Below are 13,313 nucleotides of genomic sequence, written 5' to 3' on the forward strand. Positions count from 1 at the left end.
TGGTGTTATGTTTCAGCAGTTTTGAGGTGAGATTGACTTTACTTACTCTGCTTTGTGGTTGTCATTCAGAGTAAACTTAGATATTTTGTGATCATTAGTCATTTTGTAGTTCCTATGTAAAAGTGTAATTGCAAATAACCTTTTATTGTCCTTGGTAACATTGCATCAATTAGAGAAGTAAGCTCCAATTTGTGGTAGACAAACCTTATCTAATCTTGTGATGTATTAATTCCATGGAAACATCTTAATTGCTAAAAACATTATTTATGACACATTTCGGGTAGTCATCATCACATAAAATATGCTTAAGAAAGCTCATACAAGTGATCAGTACAAGAAAAACATAAAATCTCTGTGCAATTGCCATTTGACGTATTTGCAAAAGATGTGTCTCCATATAACATCTTTTGCAAATACACCTAACAGCAATTGTACACGAGATTGTACAATTTTCGTGTATTGCTCAGTTGCTTGAACTTTCCTAAACATATGTTATCCGATGATGATTACTCGACCACTTAATAAATAAAGTTTTTAGCGATCAAGACATTTTCATGGAATTAATACACATCAAGTCCAGATGGTTGCATATCTTACAAATTGAAGGCCTTACCTACTCTTTGGAAAATTGGAATGTGGGAAGATGGTAAAATGATTCGTGAAGTGTGACAAAATTCTTTTGGCTGCAAAAGGTGGTTTGCTATATCTCTTGAAATTTTTCTGTAACTAACTTTTGTATTAATTTTTAGGGTTTTACATATACTTGATGTGTTAGTTAACAGTTCTGATAAAGAATGGCAGTGATCCACGTAAAATACCTTTAACTAGTAATTGGTCTCTTTCTTCTGGTGTTATAGAGAGGTTGCTGTATATATTGTAATTTTCTTTCACTAACTAACCTTTCCTCTAATTTTCTGATTTTTAACTTCCACTTGATACGTTAGTTAAAACATAATGGCATAGTATAGGGGAAGTGAGTGATTAGTCCATTTTGTTGATAAACAGATGGCAAGAGGTTCACAGAGTAATAACATTACACCATTTTGTTGAAGGACAAATGGCATGTAATAATCCTTTAAGCACTAAATGCCTTCTGGATTTGTAGAGTAGTTTGCTATATTTATGTTACTTCTCTTTCACTAACCAAACTTCCTCCTAGTTTTATGATTTTTCCCTTGTAGTTGATATGTTCACTAACATAATGATAGAGTATATATAACATCTTTTGCAAATACACCTAACAGCAATTGTACACGAGATTGTACAATTTTCGTGTATTGCTCAGTTGCTGGAACTTTCCTAAACATATGTTATCCGATGATGATTACTCGACCACTTAATAAATAAAGTTTTTAGCGATCAAGACATTTTCATGGAATTAATACACATCAAGTCCAGATGGTTGCATATCTTACAAATTGAAGGCCTTACCTACTCTTTGGAAAATTGGAATGTGGGAAGATGGTAAAATGATTCGTGAAGTGTGACAAAATTCTTTTGGCTGCAAAAGGTGGTTTGCTATATCTCTTGAAATTTTTCTGTAACTAACTTTTGTATTAATTTTTAGGGTTTTACATATACTTGATGTGTTAGTTAACAGTTCTGATAAAGAATGGCAGTGATCCACGTAAAATACCTTTAACTAGTAATTGGTCTCTTTCTTCTGGCGTTATAGAGAAGTTGCTGTATATATTGTAATTTTCTTTCACTAACTAACCTTTCCTCTAATTTTCTGATTTTTAACTTCCACTTGATACGTTAGTTAAAACTTAATGGCATAGTATAGGGGAAGTGAGTGATTAGTCCATTTTGTTGATAAACAGATGGCAAGAGGTTCACAGAGTAATAACATTACACCATTTTGTTGAAGGACAAATGGCATGTAATAATCCTTTAAGCACTAAATGCCTTCTGGATTTGTAGAGTAGTTTGCTATATTTATGTTACTTCTCTTTCACTAACCAAACTTCCTCCTAGTTTTATGATTTTTCCCTTGTAGTTGATATGTTCACTAACATAATGATAGAGTATATATAACATCTTTTGCAAATACACCTAACAGCAATTGTACACGAGATTGTACAATTTTCGTGTATTGCTCAGTTGCTTGAACTTTCCTAAACATATGTTATCCGATGATGATTACTCGACCACTTAATAAATAAAGTTTTTAGCGATCAAGACATTTTCATGGAATTAATACACATCAAGTCCAGATGGTTGCATATCTTACAAATTGAAGGCCTTACCTACTCTTTGGAAAATTGGAATGTGGGAAGATGGTAAAATGATTCGTGAAGTGTGACAAAATTCTTTTGGCTGCAAAAGGTGGTCTGCTATATCTCTTGAAATTTTTCTGTAACTAACTTTTGTATTAATTTTTAGGGTTTTACATATACTTGATGTGTTAGTTAACAGTTCTGATAAAGAATGGCAGTGATCCACGTAAAATACCTTTAACTAGTAATTGGTCTCTTTCTTCTGGCGTTATAGAGAGGTTGCTGTATATATTGTAATTTTCTTTCACTAACTAACCTTTCCTCTAATTTTCTGATTTTTAACTTCCACTTGATACGTTAGTTAAAACATAATGGCATAGTATAGGGGAAGTGAGTCATTAGTCCATTTTGTTGATAAACAGATGGCAAGAGGTTCACAGAGTAATAACATTACACCATTTTGTTGAAGGACAAATGGCATGTAATAATCCTTTAAGCACTAAATGCCTTCTGGATTTGTAGAGTAGTTTGCTATATTTATGTTACTTCTCTTTCACTAACCAAACTTCCTCCTAGTTTTATGATTTTTCCCTTGTAGTTGATATGTTCACTAACATAATGATAGAGTATATATAACATCTTTTGCAAATACACCTAACAGCAATTGTACACGAGATTGTACAATTTTCGTGTATTGCTCAGTTGCTGGAACTTTCCTAAACATATGTTATCCGATGATGATTACTCGACCACTTAATAAATAAAGTTTTTAGCGATCAAGACATTTTCATGGAATTAATACACATCAAGTCCAGATGGTTGCATATCTTACAAATTGAAGGCCTTACCTACTCTTTGGAAAATTGGAATGTGGGAAGATGGTAAAATGATTCGTGAAGTGTGACAAAATTCTTTTGGCTGCAAAAGGTGGTTTGCTATATCTCTTGAAATTTTTCTGTAACTAACTTTTGTATTAATTTTTAGGGTTTTACATATACTTGATGTGTTAGTTAACAGTTCTGATAAAGAATGGCAGTGATCCACATAAAATACCTTTAACTAGTAATTGGTCTCTTTCTTCTGGCGTTATAGAGAGGTTGCTGTATATATTGTAATTTTCTTTCACTAACTAACCTTTCCTCTAATTTTCTGATTTTTAACTTCCACTTGATACGTTAGTTAAAACATAATGGCATAGTATAGGGGAAGTGAGTGATTAGTCCATTTTGTTGATAAACAGATGGCAAGAGGTTCACAGAGTAATAACATTACACCATTTTGTTGAAGGACAAATGGCATGTAATAATCCTTTAAGCACTAAATGCCTTCTGGATTTGTAGAGTAGTTTGCTATATTTATGTTACTTCTCTTTCACTAACCAAACTTCCTCCTAGTTTTATGATTTTTCCCTTGTAGTTGATATGTTCACTAACATAATGATAGAGTATATATAACATCTTTTGCAAATACACCTAACAGCAATTGTACACGAGATTGTACAATTTTCGTGTATTGCTCAGTTGCTTGAACTTTCCTAAACATATGTTATCCGATGATGATTACTCGACCACTTAATAAATAAAGTTTTTAGTGATCAAGACATTTTCATGGAATTAATACACATCAAGTCCAGATGGTTGCATATCTTACAAATTGAACGCCTTACCTACTCTTTGGAAAATTGGAATGTGGGAAGATGGTAAAATGATTCGTGAAGTGTGACAAAATTCTTTTGGCTGTAACTAACTTTTGTATTAATTTTTAGGGTTTTACATATACTTGATGTGTTAGTTAACAGTTCTGATAAAGAATGGCAGTGATCCACGTAAAATACCTTTAACTAGTAATTGGTCTCTTTCTTCTGGCGTTATAGAGAGGTTGCTGTATATATTGTGATTTTCTTTCACTAACTAACCTTTCCTCTAATTTTCTGATTTTTAACTTCCACTTGATACGTTAGTTAAAACTTAATGGCATAGTATAGGGGAAGTGAGTCATTAGTCCATTTTGTTGATAAACAGATGGCAAGAGGTTCACAGAGTAATAACATTACACCATTTTGTTGAAGGACAAATGGCATGTAATAATCCTTTAAGCACTAAATGCCTTCTGGATTTGTAGAGTAGTTTGCTATATTTATGTTACTTCTCTTTCACTAACCAAACTTCCTCCTAGTTTTATGATTTTTCCCTTGTAGTTGATATGTTTACTAACATAATGATAGAGTATATATAACATCTTTTGCAAATACACCTAACAGCAATTGTACACGAGATTGTACAATTTTCGTGTATTGCTCAGTTGCTTGAACTTTCCTAAACATATGTTATCCGATGATGATTACTCGACCACTTAATAAATAAAGTTTTTAGCGATCAAGACATTTTCATGGAATTAATACACATCAAGTCCAGATGGTTGCATATCTTACAAATTGAAGGCCTTACCTACTCTTTGGAAAATGGGAATGTGGGAAGATGGTAAAATGATTTGTGAAGTGTGACAAAATTCTTTTGGCTGCAAAAGGTGGTTTGCTATATCTCTTGAAATTTTTCTGTAACTAACTTTTGTATTAATTTTTAGGGTTTTACATATACTTGATGTGTTAGTTAACAGTTCTGATAAAGAATGGCAGTGATCCACGTAAAATACCTTTAACTAGTAATTGGTCTCTTTCTTCTGGCGTTATAGAGAAGTTGCTGTATATATTGTAATTTTCTTTCACTAACTAACCTTTCCTCTAATTTTCTGATTTTTAACTTCCACTTGATACGTTAGTTAAAACTTAATGGCATAGTATAGGGGAAGTGAGTGATTAGTCCATTTTGTTGATAAACAGATGGCAAGAGGTTCACAGAGTAATAACATTACACCATTTTGTTGAAGGACAAATGGCATGTAATAATCCTTTAAGCACTAAATGCCTTCTGGATTTGTAGAGTAGTTTGCTATATTTATGTTACTTCTCTTTCACTAACCAAACTTCCTCCTAGTTTTATGATTTTTCCCTTGTAGTTGATATGTTCACTAACATAATGATAGAGTATATATAACATCTTTTGCAAATACACCTAACAGCAATTGTACACGAGATTGTACAATTTTCGTGTATTGCTCAGTTGCTTGAACTTTCCTAAACATATGTTATCCGATGATGATTACTCGACCACTTAATAAATAAAGTTTTTAGCGATCAAGACATTTTCATGGAATTAATACACATCAAGTCCAGATGGTTGCATATCTTACAAATTGAAGGCCTTACCTACTCTTTGGAAAATTGGAATGTGGGAAGATGGTAAAATGATTCGTGAAGTGTGACAAAATTCTTTTGGCTGCAAAAGGTGGTTTGCTATATCTCTTGAAATTTTTCTGTAACTAACTTTTGTATTAATTTTTAGGGTTTTACATATACTTGATGTGTTAGTTAACAGTTCTGATAAAGAATGGCAGTGATCCACGTAAAATACCTTTAACTAGTAATTGGTCTCTTTCTTCTGGCGTTATAGAGAAGTTGCTGTATATATTGTAATTTTCTTTCACTAACTAACCTTTCCTCTAATTTTCTGATTTTTAACTTCCACTTGATACGTTAGTTAAAACTTAATGGCATAGTATAGGGGAAGTGAGTCATTAGTCCATTTTGTTGATAAACAGATGGCAAGAGGTTCACAGAGTAATAACATTACACCATTTTGTTGAAGGACAAATGGCATGTAATAATCCTTTAAGCACTAAATGCCTTCTGGATTTGTAGAGTAGTTTGCTATATTTATGTTACTTCTCTTTCACTAACCAAACTTCCTCCTAGTTTTATGATTTTTCCCTTGTAGTTGATATGTTCACTAACATAATGATAAAGTATAGGGGAAGTGAGTCATAAGCCCATGTTGTTGAACAAAACATGGCAAGAGAGCCAGTGAGTCATAACATTACACCATTTTGTTGAAGGACAAATGGCATGTAATACTCCTTTGGGCACTAAATGCCTTCTGGACTTGTAGGGTAGTTTGCTATATGTATGGTACTCATCTTTCACTAACCAATCTTTCTTCTAATTTTATGATTTTTCTTTTTTAGTTGATATGTTAACTAACAGATAATGATATAGTACAGGGGAAGTGAGTCATAAGCCCATCTTGTTGCTCAATAAATGGCAAATGGAGTAAAGAGCAATAATATTACATCATTTTGTTGATGGAGAAATGCCATGTAATATCCCTTTCGGCAATAAATGCCTCCTGGTCTTATAGGGTAGTGTGGCTGTATGTGTTGTATTTGTCTTTCACTTTTCCGCCTTTCGCTTTTATTTAATATCTTAGTAGACACATTCTGACAAAGTATAAGGAAAGTGAGCTGTAAGACCAAATTTTGTGATATCCCTGCTTATATGTGTAACAAACTTATTTGTTTGGTGATATGTTTCGCGGTTACTATGCATTAAGATTTCCCTTTCATATTCCGCTGTTTAATGTTGCTGCCCTGCACTGATGGTAACCATTAGAAACTTATTTTAATTTTCTAGTTTCACAATAATTTTTGTCATTGTGATCTGTGGTTACTTGTCCATAAGCAGTTTTCTTAAAGGCTACTCATTAGTTGTTTTGTCAATGTCAAATGGCAATCCCTGAAAGTTGTTTCCTTCTTCAAAATTAACCAATCGAAGGACTGCATAAAAGTATTGAATTACAGTACAGTTAAATACCAGATATATCAGTATAAATGTGTTATTGTATTGAAACGTGCAGCAGTGGAAATGAATGTTTACGTTAATAGCAGTTATGAAAGTCCTTCTATGCAGGATAGCTGTGTGTTGGAATTAAAAAAGAAAAAGAGAGTGGAGCTGTAGGACCTGGTTGGTGTTGTGGTTATGGTGGTGGCCAGGGATAAATGATCTGCTGTTATGAAAGAGATTACCTATTTCTCTGCTACCTCCCTTCTTCATCTTCTTCTTCTTCTTCTTCTTCTCCTCTCTCTCTCTCTCCTTTTTTTTTAAATACCTACTCTACTTCTGATTTGTTGAGATTTATTCAAAGGTAATTTTAGCTGCTTCTTGTGTTTACGTTGCACATGACATTGTATGAAATAAATTGACAATATTTGTAGTCTAGTTTAATGTGTTGTTCTTTAATTGTTAAATTATTTTTAATGTTATCAATGTTTATGAAAGAAGTAGTAAAATTACATTAGTGTAACAGTCTTTTATTTTCGGTAAAAAGGTGGAAAAGGAAAAGGTAATCTGTATAGGAGTTTCATTTTTAAGTGTTTTGAGTTTGATCACTGGTATTGAGGACATTGTTATGCTCCTAAGGAATGCGTACTTTTTCTAAAAAAGAAAATAAAACATTACCCCACTTAGCTTGCTTATCAATAAAATCATACTTTCCACCTTATATTGGTGTGCTTTTTTGTGATCAGTCTTTTTTTTAACTAAGACACATTTTTGTGATTTGTACAAAACTTCTTAAAACTTATATACAGTATTTTGAAATTACATTTTATACAAAGTTTTAAACATCTTACTATAAAAATATGTAATCCATGCAGTTTTTGAAACCTCAGAATTTGTTATTGTTCAATAATGGTTTCAATATTTTTTCCATGTATAAGTAAATGTAAGGATCAATAAACTAAAATTATAAGGGATTGCACTATCCTTATAGCACTTTCTGATATACCATGCTTACTTTGTGGTTCCTCTATGTATGGTTAGTTAAGAATATGTTGTAAATATCCCACTATTGCTTTCAGAAGATAGACCTTGAAGAAACTTAATATGATACACTTGTATACTGATTGGTGTTTGGAACACAATTTGTTTAATACATATGTTCATAAATTGTTGTCTGCAGTAAAATTGACTGTTGTATCTTGAAGTAAAATACATATATACTACATATTCTGAACCACACGAATATTGCTCTGAAGTTGCTGGCAGCTACATTCATTTTGCAAATGCCAAATGCTAATTTTTGCAATTAGCAAAGAAATAACCACATCCAACAGGTTATCTTGATAGACAATAAAATTCAGAATAAGACAGTAGCTGTCATAAATATTGACTAGTTGAATGGGCAGAAAATAAAGTTTTAATCATGAAAGTTTTAACTGTAAAAAGAAATATGTTGTGCTTAATTGGATTGTCTTCCTGTTGAAGATAGCTTGCTCAAATGTTCAGGCCTGACAGCGATGGCCATGTTCTTAGTAATAAGTTACATGCAAAGTTTGGCATATATGTATGTAGCTAATTGCCAGGCATTGCTTTTCAAAACATCACTTTTAGACAATATTAGAAAAATAAGTATCCACGGTAATGTAGTTGAAATAAATGGCACACTCCAAAGAACAAGTTGAAGTACCATGTTCCTTATTTGTGCCTATATTCAACGCGATGCCTCTACCATATAGTGAGTGGTTATTTTCACTCATTCTCTTCTTCATATTTTACTCAACCTTTTCTAATATTGTATCATTCATTGTAACTTCTGTGTGTAATTGAATTAAACAGTTCACGTAATTTGTCACTTAATGCCCATATACTATGTAAAGAACAGTGCATGTATATTAAACTTCACTGCTGTTTCACACTTAATTAGTAGTATGATTCAGACAATAATTACAGTTGAGACACAAGATTTTTAAAAGGCTTGAAAAATAATTTGAATACCTCAGGTGAAGGAAAGGCCATAACAAACAGAAATAGTGACAAAAAAAATATCTAAGAAACCTCTACCTTGAGTGTTACATTCTCAGTTCCAAACTTGCATCTGCTAAGTGAGCTGTGATTTGTTTGTTCATTCTTTTTTGAAATGATATGTCTAGATCTTGTTATGGAAGGCCAGTGTAAGTTCAGTCCCCCCCCCCCCCCCCCCCCCCCGAACTCTGAAATCCCACACTATGCAATCATAAGAACACGTAATATACTAGAATTATTGTGAAGATAATTTCCCAGCATTATTTCCAGAAAATGACAACATGTGCCTAAATGACTGATGTAACAAATGAACTTGCATTTTCTGTAAATCTTACTTAGTAACGTACTACATTTTTATAAATCTTTCTTACCAAATTTTTTATGAGAAAGGACAAAGTAAATATCATTCCTCAAAATGCCCCCTGCACTTATCTAACGGAAGGAAGATTAAGGAAAGATCACAGAACCTACCCTGCAGCTTCCCAGTTGAACAAAAAGATAAGCGTATTGGACAATAGGTGATGGAGTGTTGAAGGAGACTGATGTGACTGTGGTGCATTGGTGCATACATAGACTCAAGGTGTTAGAAATGTTGTGTGTCAGTAATAATAATAATAATAATAATAATAATAATGGAACAACAAGGAAACCATGTACAATGTTCTTCAAATTAATAATGACTGCTAAAGTAACTATGTTCACGAGAACAAAAATATATATGCAAATGGCCATTCTTTTTCTGTCCCATCACTTTTGCTATCTAAGCTTAATCTTCAGAAGGAGAAGATGAGGGAAGGCGGTGTTGTAGGGCAAGAAAAGAGATGAGCAAGTCACTCACATGATTAGCCCAGATTAGTAACAACAGAAATGGTAATTATGCCATCTGAAGAATTGCAGTAAAAATGGAATGCAATTTGTGACTGACCTGCTCCTCAATTTTGCTGACAGTGCCTTTCCTTTTTGCTTTGCTTTCTTTTTTACAGTTATCAGTCTATAAATTAGGCTATTAGTGTTTCAGTATTTGTTCCTGGTAAGTGTTAACCATTTATTTTAATTTGCAACATTACACATAATGAAAGCTTTTCAAGGTCTATCTTCTCTACAATTAAATTTGTGATATAACATGCAAGGGCAAATATGAAAATGTCATTATGTGATATTTATGAAGTATAAGACTGCAGAGTTAGCCTTCTCTATCTACTATTGTCTTTCCACCTTCTCATTTTGGAAACTGTAAATAGATGTACATAATATATATGAAGACCAAAAACTGAAAAATATAACTACACGGGTTGCAGACATGGGCCCCAAAAAGAAAACATGAAGAAATTGCTTCATAATTGAAAGTCTGAGACATTTTTCATCTGAGGATAGTAGTGTTCATTTAATTGGGATGTTGACCAAGAGCACAACTATTCAAAACATAAGACTATTCCTGATATAATCAATGCATTTTTGCAACTGTCACTTAGGTGAAAAATTTATTATAAAAGCTTAATTTGTATGTGGTGAAATAAGTTTCTTGTGTGTCTGCAAGTTTCATTAGCATTAAGTCTTTAAATGTGAGAAGGGGCCCATTTCTCCATCCATTGTCTGTATGTAATAATTAATTTTTCACCTTGGGGCCACAACTTCACTCCATTCTTTTATGAAATTAAATTCTGTTTGATCATTATATGTAATTTGCTCAATACGTCAATTACTACACTGAGATATAGTGAATATCTGGGTAGTGTTGTTGACAACTTACGATTTTCCATACTAACTCTTTTTTAGAGATTTATCCACTCATATTTTATGAGCACTTGTATGCTGTAGTCATTCATGTAACTCTTATAGAGCTCCACAAGGGTGCCATGTTGTTTATCAAATTTAAAGAATGTTGGTCATTTTTTCCATACTTGAAGATGTTCTCTCTCTTTCTGTCTGTGTGTGTGTGTGTGTGTGTGTGTGTGTGTGTGTAAAATTACCGTTTTTTCTGTTAAGACAAACTCATATTGATAGTGCCTTTAACACATCTGAAATGTCTTGTCATTTCTGATGTTAATAACAGCTGCCTAGAGTTCCTCAAATTACCTGTGATTTTCTTGAAACCAGCGCATCTCTACATTTATCCATACTGGTGTGAACTTTCTTAAACCAGTTGTGTGTTCTACCCATTTTTGTAAATACTTTGGTTGGGTTGGCAGTAATAGCTTGAACTATTCACATGTGGTAGTTGCCTTGTAACCATAAATTTGTGAAATTCCTGTTCCTTGATATGTACATAAAAATACTTTGAAAGAGAACCATTTCAAAGTAAAAAAATCTAGGAATTCGTGTATAATATTCTCAAAGTTCATATGGAAAAGGAAATATTGTGAATCTAAGAAGTTGTGGCTCCAGTGGTAAATGCTTTAAATCTATTGAAATATTTGTAATATGGGTTGTTTCATCTGTTTAAGATTCATTGGAATCTTATGCAGTCAAGTTTCCAAATTTTCATAGATTTTTAATTCAGTTACATTGTTCTGATAAAGTTACGGGTATAATCTTTGTAATTAACTTTGTTCATAATCTTTGTTTTTTTTTTATTTTAAGAATAAACGAAAGGAGTTAACTAGCTTTAAGTATGGAGTGTGGAGCAATGCTCCGGTGTGGACATTTGTTCATTGCATTTTTTCATTGTGCCATTGTTGAGGTATGTTTATTACTTACCTGTAATAATAAACATTTGTTAATATCTACAGCATGTGATTCCCTCATCTTTTACAAATTTTATATATCAGTCATTTTGTACAGAAATGTAAATTATATAAAAAAACTTATTTTCAAACTATTTGATCAGTATCCCACTCTGTGCACTTAAATTCTCTGAGAACATTGTTATTGCGGTGTTGATGCTTAAATAAATTATTTGAAAACATTCCTAGGTAACTCTGTCCCTCTTCACTCCTCAATACCCCATTATGCCCAGATTTTTAAAAACTAGTACCACATTTTATTTAGTTCGTAGCTACAGGAAATGGAACATGCTTGTGAGTGCAATCTGGTAAACCCTTTGTACTCAGCAATACATCTTTGTTGAGACACTCGACTGCTTTTGTAAACTTGAAGTGAAGTAATAGTTTTCCCTGTGAGTGAAATGGAGTTAAGTCACTCCAAAGCATGTACAGGAGTTAAATAAAATTATGTAAAAATTGATTACTGTTATGTACTTTAGTGTATTTTTGTGCATTGATTGAAGGATGTCTGACCCAAACATCTTTGGTTCCATTTCATACTTCGAATGTTTTTCATGCAATTTGAGGCATGGAAATCATTATAGACAAGCTAAGTTTCATAGTCCACATGACATGAATGGGAACGACCACATCAGTAACAGCAATTAGGAGGCCTACCAAAGTGCTAATAGATATGGCAAAGAAGGTGTTTAATTTCTTTTTTTGTCCAACTGAGCTACCATGCCATGCCTGATGACCAAAGTGACAGATGTATGCTACACTCTCATTATTGCAGCTGGTATTGCCCTGCTGCCTCCCCCATACTTTTCAGTCCTAAGTAATTCCAGTATTTGCTGGTTCAGGTAGCACAAACTTGTGATATCTCATTATTTTTTCCCTTTGTATGATTTTCTTATCAGTTAAGTCAACTATTTGCTCATATGATACAGACTGTTAAAAATCCACTCCTGTAAACCTTTCACATCTCTATAGCTGTCTCCTCCACTGAAAATACGAGGGCAGTTCAATAAGTAATGCAACACATTTTTTTTCTCGGCCAATTTTGGTTGAAAAAACCAGAAATTTCTTGTGGAATATTTTCAAACATTCCCACTTCGTCTCGTATAGTTTCATTGACTTCCGACAAGTGGCAGCGCTGTACGGAGCTGTTAAAATGGCGTCTGTAACGGATGTGCGTTGCAAACAACGGGCAGTGATCGAGTTTCTTTTGGAGGAAAACCAGGGCATCTCAGATATTCATAGGCGCTTGCAGAATGTCTACGGTGATCTGGCAGTGGACAAAAGCATGGTGAGTCGTTGGGCAAAGCGTGTGTCATCATCGCCGCAAGGTCAAGCAAGACTGTCTGATCTCCCGCGTGCGGGCCGGCCGTGCACACTGTGACTCCTGCAATGGCGGAGCGTGCAAACACACTCGTTCGAGATGATCGACGGATCACCATCAAACAACTCAGTGCTCAACTTGACATCTCTGTTGGTAGTGCTGTCACAATTGTTCACCAGTTGGGATATTCAAAGGTTTGTTCCCGCTGGGTCCCTCGTTGTCTAACCGAACACCATAAAGAGCAAAGGAGAACCATCTGTGCGGATTTGCTTGCTCGTTATGTGGCTGAGGGTGACAATTTCTTGTCAAAGATTGTTACAGGCGATGAAACATGGGTTCATCACTTCGAACCTGAA

At 33.6% G+C, this 13,313-nt stretch overlaps 1 protein-coding gene across 1 annotated transcript in view; it reads left to right on the plus strand.

Moving 5' to 3' along the window:
* The window catches only part of LOC126469992 (protein N-terminal glutamine amidohydrolase), a 98,106-nt gene extending 86,010 nt beyond the window's left edge, over positions 1 to 12,096 (plus strand). The window contains exons 1-2 of the transcript XR_007586107.1: positions 4,198 to 4,259; positions 5,079 to 12,096. The gene's annotated coding sequence lies outside the window, so the exon portion shown is untranslated. Of the gene's footprint in view, positions 4,260 to 5,078 lie in introns of the transcript that reaches the window.
* Positions 12,097 to 13,313: the final 1,217 nt, after the last annotated feature.

This window comes from Schistocerca serialis, chromosome 3 (genome assembly GCF_023864345.2).
Source record: "Schistocerca serialis cubense isolate TAMUIC-IGC-003099 chromosome 3, iqSchSeri2.2, whole genome shotgun sequence".
In the NCBI taxonomy this organism is placed as follows: Eukaryota; Metazoa; Arthropoda; class Insecta; order Orthoptera; family Acrididae; genus Schistocerca; species Schistocerca serialis.